This window comes from Pipistrellus kuhlii, unplaced genomic scaffold (genome assembly GCF_014108245.1).
Source record: "Pipistrellus kuhlii isolate mPipKuh1 unplaced genomic scaffold, mPipKuh1.p scaffold_m20_p_3, whole genome shotgun sequence".
Classification (NCBI taxonomy): Eukaryota; Metazoa; Chordata; class Mammalia; order Chiroptera; family Vespertilionidae; genus Pipistrellus; species Pipistrellus kuhlii.
This window is the reverse complement of record NW_023425529.1, coordinates 164,386,382-164,397,413: the sequence shown is the minus strand read 5'-3', so window position 1 is coordinate 164,397,413 and position 11,032 is coordinate 164,386,382. Positions and strand designations below refer to the sequence as shown.

The 11,032-nt window shown below is 40.3% G+C and overlaps 1 pseudogene; it reads right to left on the bottom strand.

Moving 5' to 3' along the window:
* Positions 1–314: 314 nt before the first annotated feature.
* LOC118729710 lies at positions 315–10,669 on the bottom strand (annotated as a pseudogene).
* Positions 10,670–11,032: the final 363 nt, after the last annotated feature.

Here is an 11,032-nt window from a genome sequence, read left to right as displayed (position 1 = left end):
GCTGTGCTGAACCAAACAAGAGAAGTATGGATTTGCCACGCGGGCTGGGGCCAGGGAGGCACGCCATGGAGCAAAGGCGCTGTGATAGGGGCCCTGCACAGGGATTAGGTGACCACCACCAATTAGTGCGAAGAGACCGAGGGGGGAGTGGGGAGCCATAGACGGGGCTAGAGAAGGTGGCGGCAGATCAGAGAAACCATTTAGGCCACCATGAAGACTTCGGTCTTTATCCTCAGGGCAGAGGGAGTAGAAGAGCAGACATCCCTGAAGCTTTGGTATTCAGCCTTGATTCCAGATAGTGTACAGAAACAATCTCATTTTCATTCTCACAACGTGCAGTGGGGTGGGTGTTTGTAACCTCATGTTGTGATGGGAACGCTTGTCAGGATCTAACCCAGATGTAGTTGGCGCCCCACCCTCGGCTCTCTCCACATTCCTGCCCCTCGTAGGGGCCTGAGCTTGGAGGAACCTGTCCTCCTTGGTCCCACCGCCAGTGGCCTGCCCCTGCCAGCAGGAAAATTTAGACAATACCACGATTTGTCAGAGGTGGATGGAGACTTCCACAGTTATGGGGGAGAAGATTAGACCTTTGGTGATGTGTGGAGGGGATCTCCAGGAAAAGGGGTGTTGACAGATCACCCCATTACTCAGGCGGGGAGGTGGCAGGCTCCTCTGGGCACTGGAGCATTCCCTCATGGCTGGCTGGAGGCCAGGGAGATCCTGGTCCCTGGGGGGAGAAGGGAGTGCCTTGCGGCAGAGTGTTCCGCCTGCTCTGTTCCAGCCGTCCTGGCTGAGCTCCACCTGGAGCCCGATGCAGGGGCTGCAGCACCATTAATCTTCCTGCCTGAGGTCATGAAGGGAAAGGAATTCCAGAGATTCCAAGTGAGGAGTCATTCCTGGCTCATCTCCTCCCAGTGCCTCGTTTACTTGGTTGCCTAGTTGCTGCACATTTGGGTCATTGATTCCACCTGCTGAAAGTTAGGGTGATTCTCAAGACCAAGCCTCTTGTTCCGCTCTCACGTATGCCAGGCAGTTGGCAGGTGTCCAATAAATAAGTGTTTAATTAAGTAATTCATATCAAAGAATACCATTGCCCAATGCCTTTTCTTCAGTTCTTCACATTTGCTCCACACCAACACCTGCTGAAGCCATTTTACAGAGGTTAGTCCTTCACAGAAGTCTGGTTTGTTGCGACTCCAAGTGTGGAGTTGGACCAGCTGGGAGAATCTCGGGCCCTCCCCCAGACCTACTAAACCAGAATCTTTTTACAGTAAGACCCCCAGGCGATCCATATGCACACTTGAGTGTGAGATACACGATTTTGCAACTACACTCAGAATTGGTCACCAACCCTAATTCGATTCCTTGAGTAGCCTCTAAAATAATATTCTTTAAAAAAAAAAAAAAAATATATATATATATATATATATATATATATATATATATATATATATATATATAATTGATTTTTTACAGAGAGGAAGGGAGAGGGATAGAGAGTTAGAAACATGGATGAGAGAGAAACATTGATCAGCTGCCTCCTGCACACTCCCTACTGGGTATGCGTCAGCAACCAAGGTACATGCCCTTGTCCAGAATCAAACCTGGGACCCTAGAATCTGCAGACTGATGCTCTATCCACTGAGCCAAATTGGCTAGGGTTAAAATAGTATTCTTTATATATATTGATTTTGGAGAGGAAGGGGGGAGGGAAAAAGAGATAGAAGCATCAATGATAAGAGAGAATTATTGATCAGCTGCCTCCTGGGGATTGAGCCCATGACCCAGGCATATGCCCTAACCAGGAATCGAACCATGACCTCCTGGTTCATAGGTTGACACTCAACCACTGAGCCACACCAGCCGGGCTAAAATGATATTCTTTATGTATTTTGAGTCCAGCTATATTCTGAGTCTAGAAGCATTGTTAACCCCCACAAATCTCTCCTCCTTCCCATGTATCTGTCCTATTCCTGCTTCTAGCAGCAATGGTAGTTGGCTTTTAGTCTTCCAATGGTGGTGGTAGTTGGCTAGGCAAAAAGGAAGTGAGAGCAGAAAAAAAAAGAAATTCGATGACACATTTGAGGGTCAGAGCCAAATACCTCACCCCGAAAGTCCCATCTTACTAGTACATAGGCTACGTATATTCAGTATCCTGTTTCTTTATTCGGCTGCCAAGCTTTTACTGGTGTAGAATAAAGGCAAGGTGACTTCTCTGAGGTCACACAGCTAGCAAAGTGGCAGGGATAGGGCCAGGGGAAGAGGATCCCGTAGATGCACTATGGTCTCTGGAAAGTCAGAAGCCCTCTGGTCCCTGGTCCCCAGCTCAGCCAGTGCTCTCCTTTGGCAGAAGGCAGGGCTTCTCCAGGTGCTCGTTGCGGCAGGTGCTTTCTTCATGGCCACAGCCTGGAGGAGAGGAAAGGAGGCGAGCCTCAGAGCCAACACACTTGCTTTGAATCTTAGTTCCATGATTTGCCAGCAATGTGGCCTTGGTGAGCTACGTGCTCTCTGAGCCCAGTCCCCATTTGTAAAACAGGCTGAGGGGCTTAGAGAAAGACTATCCACCGAGCTTGCACAGAGCCTGGCACATACTGGCTGTCCCCAAATTATCCTTTTTAAAAATATATTTTATTGATTTTTTACAGAGAGGAAGAGAAAGGAATAGAGAGTTAGAAGCATCAATGAGAGAGAACCATCGATCAGCTGCCTCTTGCACACCCCCCACTGGGGATGTGCCCACAACCAAGGTACATGCCCTTGACTGGAATCGAACTCGGGACCTTTCAGTCCGCAGGCCGACGCTCTACCACTGAGCCAAACCGGTCTCGGCCCCTAATTACCCTTTTTTTAGAGAGTTGTCACTATCCTTTTATAGAGACTTGTTCCCAACCACCTCCCAACAACACCTTCTTCGTATTTACACCATGCTCAAAACATTCCTTAGCTCCCCAGTGCAGATGGGAGAAATGTGCCCCTCCCCCGCTCCTATCAGTGCCCCATCTCACCTTTGTAGCTGTCTACCCGTCTCCTTTAAGTGAAGGTGTGCTAAGAAATTGGATTTTCTTATCTCTAACTTATAACTAAGTGTTATTTTTTTTCTACAAAGGTGTCCAATAGTTTGGTGAACGTACTGGTGGGTTATTGGAACTAAGCCATTTAATCAATGTCCTTCCTAGTAGGAGGTTTGGTATTTTTATTTTGTAACAAAGAGCATTTTCTATTTCAAAAGAGCTGTACCTTTCTTTTTTCTCATGAAAATTACCTTGTGGTTACTGTTCTAAAAGTATATTTAAGCCCAGCTGGTGTGGTTTAAGCGTCCATCTGTGAACTAGGAGGTCACAGTTCCATTCCTGGTTAGGGCACATGCCCAGTAAGGGGCGTGCAGGAAGCAGCCAATCAATGTTTCTCTGTCATCATTGATGTTTCTCTCCCTCTCTCCCTCTCTCTTCCTCTCTCTGAAATAAATTAAAAAATTATTTTCAAAAATGTATATTTAATGTTTAACCTTAATTTTATCTTAGGCAACTGTCTCTAGGCAGAAGTGACCTCTCCCCCAATACTGATAAATCTCTGACTATGTTGCAACATAGATGACATCACTCTGCTCATTGTTCATGAATTATTCATTTAGTTACGAGATTTTAAATCAATAAGATTTAGGGTGTATAGCTCTGGTTAATTTTTTATGTCAAAGATATAACTTCTGGTTTTCACCACTTTTACAATTACTTTGTCATTTTCTTTGAGAATTTTTTAAAAAAATACCCTGTATTGCTTCACTTCTGTGAGTGAACATAGATGCTTAGGAAATATTAAGCACAGTTTAATTAGTCTTAGAAAGAATTAGGGTGGGTTTAGAGTAATCAGGTTTTCCCCAAACCTTCCCCAAATAAATGGGGTGCTTGGCTTGAGTTACAATGGGATTCATCCAAGTGAACCGTTTTGACTGCTTACTGTATTCTGACTCATCTTTGTTAGTTCCAATAAAACCCATCATACTATGACGTACAAATTTTTCATTGAGGATAGAGATAGAGAGGTGGTGTGGGAGTGTCTTATAGATTGTTTGGATTAGTTATTAAGTCCTGCTTTTGTCTATTTAACCATGGACACATTCATAAACATTGTACTCTAAACTAGATAATGTAGCTGATTTATTTTTAACCCAAATGCTGCACCTTTTCTTAATGATTTTATGACTGTACTTGTGTGTATTTTTAAAAAATATATATTTTTTATTGATTTTTTACAGAGAGGAAGGGAGAGGGATAGAGAGTCAGAAACATCAGTCAGAGAGAAACATCGATCAGCTGCCTCCTGCACACTCCCTACTGGGGATGTGCCCGCAACCAACGTACGTGCCCACAACCAACATTCATGCCCTTGACTGGAATCGAACCTGGGACCCTTGTGTCCACAGGCTGATGCTCTATCCACTGAGCCAAACCAGTTAGGGCTGTGCTTATTCTTTTACTCAATTAAAACTCTGCTGATATAGAGAGTAAGCTGACCCTTATAGGAGAATATTAATTATAAAACAGACTCTAAGAGAATTGTAAGAACCATCCATTATTTGAGTTTTAAGCCATTACTAGCAATTCTCTGGCAAAAAAAAAAAAAAAAAAGTGCTTTGTCTGTATTAGTTTAGGATGAAACATATAAAGCATCTAATGTCAGAGTCTTGACTTATGCATTCTCTAATAGTAAAGCCATTTTCTTAAAATCACCAATTTGCATCTACAAATGTAATAATTTGGTCAATCAAGGATTATCAATAGGTGTTAAAATCATTAGGTGAAACATTGTTGGTGAAGACTATTTTCATGGCAACAAAATAGCATTCATGATTAATTATGAATTTCAAAGAGAAAATGTATATTTATTTATTTATCTATCTATTTATCTATTTATTTATTTTGGTTGTTACTTTTGAAAATGTACCTTTATAATGGAGTGATATGGTGGCCACCACTCTGAGTGATCAAAATAAGCCTCAAAAATAGTGCGGCAACCTGACCATATGTGATATGATGATGGAAAAGCATATCACCCATAATGTATTTTTTGTTCAAATGTTGAATCTGTGTCTAATCAAGGCTGTAAACCTAACTTCCAGTTCTCAGGACATACAGGGAGGGAGAAGAATTAAAGGACATCAAGATACCAATTAGACAAACTTAGACAAACTTGTTGGACTTTCCACAAGACAATTATTCTGGACTCAACAAAAGTCAAGATCATTGTGGGGGGGATGAGTGAGAGTACTAGTAGACTGAAAGAGTCTGAAGAACATAACAAGCGATTAAAAAGCAATGAAGCTGGGACCGGTTTGGCTCAGTGGATAGAGTGTCGGCCTGCGGACTGAAAGGTCCCGGGTTCGATTCCGGGCAAGGGCATGTACCTTGGTTGTGGGCACATCCCCAGTGGGGGGTGTGCAAGAGGCAGCTGATTGATGATTCTCTCCCATCAATGTTTCTAACTCTCTATCCCTCTCTCTTCCTCTTTGTAAAAAATCATTACAATATATTAAAAAAAAAAAAAAGCAATGAAAATATTTTTTGGAACAATTTAGGAAATTTGAATATGGGTTATTATATAGATGCTATTATGGAATAATGTTAGTTTTCTTTAGGTGTAAAAATAGTACTGTAGTTCTGTAGGAGATTGTTCTTATTCATAGAAGACTCCTGATAGAATATTCAAACCTGTCATCCTGCTGTAATGTCTACAACTTACTTTCAAATGACATAGCAAACAATAAATTATGTAACTGTATGTCTATCTATCTATTCTCTCTCTCTCTCTCTCTCTCTCTCTCTCTCTCTCTCTCTCTTTCTCTCTCCCCCCCCACCTCTTTCTACCTACTAGAGCAATAGAGACAGAGAGAAACTGAGAAAGAGAGAGAGAGAGAGACTGTATAAATGTGGCAAAATGTTAGCAGTTATTTAATCTGGGTGGAAGATTTATGGATTTTCATTGTATCATTCTTTCAACTTTTCTGTCTGTTTGAAATACAGCCCCTCCACCCCAAAAGAAGAGAAAAATAAACTGTTTCCATTTCAGCTGAAGGTATCCACAGTTTAGTTGAGTTTTATCTTCCCTTGTAAATCTTAGACACACTTTACACTGGAAAGTCCTGGTTAAGGACAATGACATGAACCCAACTGCTAGAATAAAAATTTACCATTCTAAGGATAGCTTAGTTAAAACTTCATTTATTGCTTGATTTAAAAAAATGACTGATGACTCCAGGCGGATTTGGTCAAGCAAAGTATGGCAACTGCCTTACTTCTTGTGCCAGAGCCTTCCAGTACTCGGTGAAGAGAGAGGCCCTTCTCCTGGGTGTGCTGATGTCTGCACGGGCAAGTCTTCAGACAACTAACAATAAAGCCAGGCCCAACCTTTCTGTGTATGGGCCTATTAAAAGCGCATCAGGACATTTCCACCGCCCAGCTTTAAGATAAGGAAGCCTTTGTATAATGTCAGTAATGATGTGTAAAATTAGGTCATTTAGCCCTGGCCCATGTGGCTTAGTTGGGTATCATCCTGAGCACCAAAAGGCTATTGAGGCCCAATCCCTGGTAGGGGGTGTGCAGGAGGCAGCTGATCCATGTTTCACTCTCCCATCGATGTTTTTCTCTCTCTAGAAAGAAATAAAAATATTTTTGTAAAAAAAAAAATAAATAAATAAAGGGGAGGGAGTATTTCCCCAACATCTTAAAAAAAAAAAAAAAAAAGCAGTATATTGAAGGGCAATTTGAATTTACATAATCTTCAAGAAAGAGCTGGATACCAGATGTCTATAGTTCAGCTTAGAAAGTGCTTTGAGCCCGGCTTGTGTGGCTCAGTAGTTGAGCGTTGATCTATGAGTCAGGAGGTCAAGGTTCAATTCCCAGTCAGGACGCATGGCAGGGTTGTGGGCCCATTTTCCACTAGGGGGTGTGCAGGAGGCAACTGATGAATGATTCTCTCGCATCAATGATGTTTCTATCACTCTTCCCTCTCCCTTCTTCTCTGAAATCAATAAAAATATATTTTTAAAAATATTTGAGAAAGAAAGTGCTTTGAACAATTGGCCAGGACCAAGAAGAAGAATATTTTCCAGTTATGCTGCTGGTTCTTCACAAGTTTACTGATCAAGAGCAGAAGAAAAGCACCGGAGATGATATGCACGGTGATAAGGCTTACAAATAGTATGAAATTTGTCCCATCAAAAGTGTAATGTACCTCATCTTTAAAAAAATACTAATGAAGCAAATATAGCAGGATGTCAACATCTATTTTTAAATTAGTGGTGGATATGTGGTATTCAGAATAGTTTCACTACCCTAAAAATCCTCTGTGCTCTCACTCACCTTTTCTGCCTCCTATCTGCTGACAAGCGATAATCTTTTTACTGCTTCCATAGTTTTGCTTTTTTCAGAAAGTCATATAGTTGAAATCATCCAGTATGTAGTCAGATTGACTTCTTTCACTTGATAATATGCCTTTAAGTTTCCTCCGTGTCTTTTCATGCCTTCATAGCTGTGTGGTGTGTTTTTTAGATCGGAATAAATTTCCATTGTTTAGGTATATTCCGTTGTTTATCCATTCACCTACTGAAGGACATCTTGCTTGCTTCCAAGTTTTGGAAATCATGAGTAAAGCTGCTGTAAACATCCATGTGCAGGTTTTCATGTGGACATAAGATTTCAGCTTAGTTGGGTACTTACCAAGAAGCGCAATTGCTGAGTCACGCGGTAAGAGTATGTTTAGTTTTGTAAGAACTGACAAACTGTCTTCTAAAGTGGCTGCACCATTTTGCATTCCCACCAGCATCATATGAGAGATTTCTTGTGGCTTCACCTCTTGGCTGCCACTCGGTGTGCTGTCAGTGTTGGGATTTGGTTCATTCTATTATTCAAGAGTTGTAGTGGCGTCTCACTGTTGTTTTAATTTGCAATTCCTTAACGACAAACTATAGAGCATCTTTGTATATGTGTATCTGCATCGATGTGTCTTATTTTCTAAGTAGGTTTGATCAATTTAAATTAGTATTTTTATTACTCCTAGTAGTTCAAAAGTTGACAAAAGCAACTATTTTTAAAACATTACTTTTTAGATGGCCAGAAGCAATGTCGCCTGGGCTCATTTACAGAAGTTTAGGGTTCAAATATTTTGTTTTCTTTTATTTTCTCCAGGAAATATTAGGTACAGATTAGTATAAACAAACCCTGTTCCTACTTTTGTCCTGGAATGTAAGGCTGTTAACAGTGAGACTTCTCTGGTTGAAGGCAGTTAAGACCAGAGGTCATATTGGGCTTAATAATCCTAAAATGAGTAGCCAATTAGGGTTTATTATAGAAATTAGTTAAAAGGGTAGGAAATAGAGTTAATTATAAATTTTTCAAGACCTGATTCAAAGATGATTTTTTTCAACCCAGTTTTAGAGAACTGCTTGGAGAGGATGCTGTCTTTGCATCTGTCTGACCATATCATCGATCAATTAATAACATGACATGATTTCAATGTTTTATTACCCAGGAAAATCTTTGAAAATATTGTTAAGAGTAATTTGAAACAGTGACCATAAATGAGGGCAAAATTTCAAAACAATTGATTAATATTTGAGTAAACATGCACCCATTTTTGATATTTTCAGAAATAACCATGTTATGGAAAGGGCAGTAGAAATAAAGATTACTGAAATATAATAAAATTTAGCATTTTTGTTAGCCTAATTATTATGATGATGATTAATATTATTATATTGACTATGGCTCAATGCAGGTTTGAAATGTTAGTCATCTGCTCTACGTTAGTAAATGTAAGAGTATGGACAAGACTGGTTATATAGGCATATGGAATAACTATTTTAAGATTATTTGGATATTGATGTGACTTGTGTATATGTATAGATGATATAGGAAAAAGTGATCACATTTACTACTATCAAAATATTCCGATGATGCATTTTAATCACTGAGCATATCTGACTTTATTAATAGTTTACCTGAAGAGGCTGTATATCCTATTGTCTATAACTTCTGGGTTATTTATGGTAACCAGGTTTTGGTTGCATTAAGGATATGTTGACACTTTTCATAAAATTATTTATTATTTTATGTGGGAGTTTTATCATGCTTTGAGGTCATCCAACCAAAATGAACAATCCAGTCCTATGCATTTGTCACATGAGTGGGGTAATTTTATTTGAAAGGATTGATTACTAAAGCTTCTAATCTGACCCTACTCAACACCAGGTGGTTAATCATTCTGGTTAGGAGAAGATAGTGAAACGGCCTATTCTGTTTCCTGTTTAGAAAATAAGGAGGATGTGTCCTGGGCAGTCCCAGTGCTGTGGTTGTTGGACATGTAAACGGACAGGGCGTACCTGTAACATGTGATGCCACAGATTGTGTTTTTTCTTTATTTCCCCCCCTCAGATTGTGTTTTGAGCAAACAGGCCTGATTTAAGTGTGCCAAGTTCCTTTTGCTTCTTTTAAACTTCTTTACTGTATTCCTGTAGATTAATAATGATTTTAAAAAACTAATTTGTAATTAATTTTTTAAATAGCAAATTAATTTTATTAAATACTTTTCCCATTCCATATCATCAGGAGGATTGATTTCAATGTTTCTTTGACCTACATCAGAACAGTTAGTACTCAAAACTGCGCCACCAGACTCCACAAATGATTTGTTCATGGCACGTTTCACTTCATCAGAACTATCTGAATGGATCTGTTGAAATAATTTGTTTAAAGCTGCATCTCCCCCCAACTTCTCATTCTTTTCTTCTTCCTGGATTTCTCCAACCAATTTATCCCAATTTCTTGTATAAAGAGATGATGGTGGGTATAGGTTCTTTACATCTGCCAAGAACTGTTTTGGTTTAAGGCACTTCTCCTTCTCGCTCTAGCTTTTCCCATCTCACAGCCTCTGACTTTTTCAGTTTAATTTCATTCTTGAAAGAACTTCAAACATGCTCTGTTCTGGTATTACAGGATGAAGAAGTCTCAGATTCCAATTGTAATCCTCTTCAGCAGGAAGTTTCACCAAAGCAGACAACTCTTTTTCTGAAAATCCCACATTCACGTCATTCTTCTGAACATTCTTGATCACAAGTGTAATGATCATTTGGGATTCTGTTTGATACCAGTCACACTTGATTTTTGACTGAGCATTCCTCTGGGATACAGACGCTGTTGATTGTAACTTATTCTGAGCTTCTTGACACCTTTTAATCCAGACAATAAAATCAACATCCACACTGTCTAATTTCTGTCCTTCTGTAAATGTTTCCAGAGCAGCAGCATAGTTTTTTGTTTGTTTGTTTGTTTTTTATGGTATTCACATATCCCTTTTCTCATCATAGCAGTGGGATTATTTGGATTAAATTCAAGAGATTTCTTTGCATCAGCAACAGCATCACAGTAATTCCCAAGAAGGATATGACAATAAGCTCTTTGACAGTAATATTGTGCATCATCTGATTTCTGTTCCAAAGCCATAGTCAGCTCCTCTAACGCCGCCTGGGGGTCCTCGTCAATCAGAGCATCTGAGAAGCTCCGCAAAACCTTTGGGCTGTTGCAGGTCCAGCTGCTGCTGCCACCATTTCTATGAGTTAATGCTGTGTTGCTGCAGCTGTTACTACGGAGGTTACCAGCTCCGCCACCGCCCAAGGGGGAAACTTCTGGAGGGACACCACCGAGCTTCCTGTAATTAATTTTATATGGTAAATTGTCAACTATCAATGGATTATCCAGTCACACGGAGCTGCTCCATGTAATTGGTCCGGAATTGGGAGGCAGGACCAGTCCCTGGACATCTGAAAAGCCTGACCTAACCCTTTGTTTAGAAATCACTCTTTTATAATTCTACATGTGTTAGGAACACCTGTCCTTAAACCCCCTCGATACCGCCAAGGAAGCCAGAGCACTGTGATTGGGTGACACCATGGGTCTCCAACTTCTGATGTAAGGAAAGCAACAAAATGAGCTAAGACAATGCAGTGCCGCAGGCTGTGTTCACAAAGGTTCAGGGACAGGTC